Source organism: Oreochromis aureus, linkage group 12 (genome assembly GCF_013358895.1).
Source record: "Oreochromis aureus strain Israel breed Guangdong linkage group 12, ZZ_aureus, whole genome shotgun sequence".
In the NCBI taxonomy this organism is placed as follows: domain Eukaryota; kingdom Metazoa; phylum Chordata; class Actinopteri; order Cichliformes; family Cichlidae; genus Oreochromis; species Oreochromis aureus.
The window spans coordinates 23,006,808-23,010,580 of NC_052953.1; the positions used below are offsets into that span (position 1 = coordinate 23,006,808).

General features: G+C 36.3%; 1 long non-coding RNA gene across 1 annotated transcript; it reads right to left on the reverse strand.

Annotated features, from left to right (window-relative positions):
- Window positions 1–1,714: 1,714 nt before the first annotated feature.
- LOC120443015 lies at window positions 1,715–3,464 on the reverse strand. The gene is made up of 3 exons (XR_005615066.1): window positions 3,434–3,464; window positions 3,147–3,354; window positions 1,715–3,043 (listed from the first exon to the last, which is right to left on the reverse strand). It is a non-coding gene; the product is annotated as an uncharacterized LOC120443015 (long non-coding RNA).
- Between the last annotated feature and the right edge of the window lie 309 nt (window positions 3,465–3,773).

The following is a 3,773-nucleotide window of genomic DNA, read 5'->3' on the forward strand; positions in this document are numbered from 1 at the left end:
TGTGCAAGAAAACATTACTCAGAAATAAATTATCAGCATTCATTAAATAATAATGCTCCATAAATGAAATAAAACAATGTTGTTTTTGTGCATAACAAAAAGCTCACAACTGTGCAGTCAAAATGTAAACTAAAAGACGCTGAGCATAATAACAAAGACAGATTTCGTAGCTGCTCTGTTCCCAAGTTCTACTGCGTGACAGACAGCCTTTAGATTGAAATCCTCTTTGTAACCATGTCTCTTACAGGTGCCATTTCTGGTCCTTATACACACACAGTACAGTAATATAGACCCTGTGCACGAGAAAATGCTAACTTCCTGTTTTAAGACCGGATGTAGGTTTGTACATTTCCGGTAGGTTTATTTTGCTACTACGAAGGTGGACTCCAAAATCATGTCCGAAATACGAAAACGGAAAGATTATGGTAAGTTACAAAGCGCAGAGGGTGAGAACACTCACCATTGCTGTGTCATAAAAAAATCAAATGATCTGTTTTGATGTTTGAAGAGCGTAGATAGATTGTTTGTTTACATCACTCAACACAAGCAGAACTGCATTATTGCATGCAGAAGACACATCTCTGTATGGTGACAGTTCTTATGATTTAAACAGGCAAATGTCCAGCATTCAAACTACAGGTGAACAATAGTCAAAGCCAGATGTTTCCCCGTTATGTCGATATCAGTACACACCTACCTACACAGCATGTCAAGAAACCGTGAAAAAAGCCACAGGATATAAAAAAAATACATGAATGATTGCTGGTAAGGGTCTCTAATAAGCAGAGGTTTTTTTTCTGCTCAATGTTGGTGTTATCTGAGTGCAGAAGGGGGGTTCCCACCTTGGCTCCAAGTAGATTTCACCTAACCTTGAAAAGGACTTTGATCAAACGGTCGCTGTTATTGTAAGAGATAAAGTGTTACACTGTAAGAAATAATGTTAGTTGCAGACGCTGAAGGAGTGGAGTTTATTGCTGCATCATATGTGTGTGTGTGTGTGTTTTTCCTGTAACTTGTGTGACCCGCGGGGGGAGTGTGAGTGAGCGCTGTGTGTGTGTATTTGGGGTTTGTGTGTGTGAAAGGCTGCTCTGCCCTGTGCTGGAGTATGACTCCAGGGCTGTGTTGGGGGAGTTTGGGTTTATTTTTCCGCTATTCTTTAGTGTTGAGGAAGTGTATCTGAAGAATAGGCGTAAGTTGCTCAGAAGTAAAAAGTTGAAGTGATAAAAAGTGATGAAAAGTGAATTATATGTCGGCACCCTCAAGGTGGTTACCGCTGGAAACCTAGTTATCCATTTAGGTAGATAAGGTGACACAGGCTAACTAGGTTAACCATTTAATTGGTTAACCTAATTAACCCAAGTGAATTGCTAGGTAGTCAGGTCTGCTCGGGCTTTGGGGGATTTTTGGAGATAAGAACTCAGCAAGTAATGCAGGGACTTGGGACTCACAGTGGGAATCTGAGGGTTTCTTAGTCCACTGGGCTGGACACGTTGGGTAAATTGCGCGCATCGCGGTATGAAAGGCGACACCTTTGGCCAAAGTGTAAATATGTAAATAGCTGTTACTAACCCTTAAGTATAATCACTGCTGTAAATATTGCTAAGTAGTAGTCTAGAGTATAACCATGTATTGCTGTAAATATTGCTTAAAATAACTCTTGCTGTAAATAAGAGTTAGAGGAATACTGCAGAAGCTGTGGGTTTTGATAAATAAATAAGGAGAATGGGAAGTTAGTAGGTAGATGAATAAAAAGTTGTAGAGGGACTGATTTGAGAGACTGAGAAAAAACTGAGCTCTCTGTGCTGCAGAGCGCTGTGTATGCAGGCAGTTTGTGAATTATCCCTAAGGTATGTGGAGGAGTGAGAGGAGCATCAGAGCAGTTAAAAGAGATAAGTCGGCAAAAATTAAGAATTGTTGAATATAAAGAGGAAGATAGACACTGCTGCTGAAATAATATGTTGTTGTTTAAGGAATTTAAACAGAAAGATCTACAAAAATAATATTTGTTAAGCAACAAATATGATGTAAGGTGGAAAATTTGTGGGTAAAATTGAGTAAAAGAAAATATTAATTGCCAAAATAGGGATAATGAGTAAATAGGGATTGCAGGCACTTTTTTGGATTATTAGCTTAAAGAAGGTATGACCAAAAGGTTAATAGATAGCTGCTTGACTAAAGTAAAAAAAGAAAAGGATAACCTAACCTAGAGCTAAATTATAACATATCCAAACTAATAACAGTAAGAATGAGAACTATAAACCAATTCGGTAACACTTTATAATAAGTGAACACTATTAAGCATTAGTTAATCATCTGTTAAGCATTAGTTAATGGTTACTTAATTCTCTCTACAGCATCTACAAAGTATTTCTCATAATCAGTTAATAGTTTACAAGCACTGATTTAAACACTTTATTCATGATTAATAAGTTAATGTACAACACTTTATTAATTATGTTTTCATGTTCTAAAACTCATTGATTAATCATTTATAAACACTACTCTGCATCAGTTACAAACCACTCATTTCAGGATGTTCAGTGGTATACAAAATCATTGGTAAAAGGTAAGTAGATGGTTAACATACCCTATATAATACTATAAACTCTACATGTACTACACATAGTAGTTTCATACTAGATGTTTTATAAACACTGAATATCAGGGTTACATCAGTCAGCTGCTATAGCTTAACAGATGTCTTACAATACATTTATAACTGTCACTTAAAGGCTGCCAAAGCTGTAACTCACTATCGGCCAACTTCTTTTTCGATAAATTATCTATAAATACTCATAAATACCTTAATAAACTTATTTAGGAAGTTACAAACCATTTGCTACTTGTTAGTAAAGTATCTTGAGTGAGCCCATCTAAAGTGGGGACCATATATACCTTACAACCTATTTATAGATGTGAAAGTTTTTAAAGTACATTGTAACTTTCGCAAGATAGGCCTCGTTTTCCCTCGATGTTTTATGCCCAGCATTCCAAAGACCCACTTTCTTCTTTTCCATCCCCCAGCCATTCTTCCTCTCCCATACTGATGCAGTAACAAAAAAATGAAAAAAAAAATGACTAAATGATACTATGAAAGGTTGATAAATACATAGATGTAATATTAAATTACAGTCACAAAAACTTACCTTTCGTTTGTGACGAAAGTGACTCTCATCAATCACAACAAACTCCCTTCGGCCACGAATCTGCTGACCTGTACGACGTCTCAATCTTTGAACTGCAGCCACACATACCCTCCTTATTTTTTTGGACATTTTACTAAGTGTTGTTGTGCTGCCTGCAATGGTGTCATCTATCATGTCGATTTGACGTAATCGCAGACCCTGAGAAAATCTTGAGAGAAAAAAAAACATCCTTACAAAGAGTAATTTAAACCTATTTCGTTATTTTTTTCTGTAGTGTTTAAGCTCACCTGTAGATAAATTGCATCAGCGTTGGAGTGAGACTTTAGAACGGCTGAAAAGTGACTTGTGTCTGACGGAGGTTTGTTTGACGTGTCCACCATGTGCTGCTCCACGACAGATCCTATTTTCAAAATAGTAACATGAAATATGTATGTTTAATTATATGCAATAAGTATTTATTTAAACTAAACTTAATGTGCACTTGCAGACAAATTTTGTCATTCCTTGTTTTGTTTAATTGTAGCCTTCAATTTGCCATTGTGTCTTTTTATCAAATAAGAAAAATGTGATAAAAGGGACTCTGTGTAGTTGTAATGTTAATGACAAGTCTTTAAGGTGATAATCTAA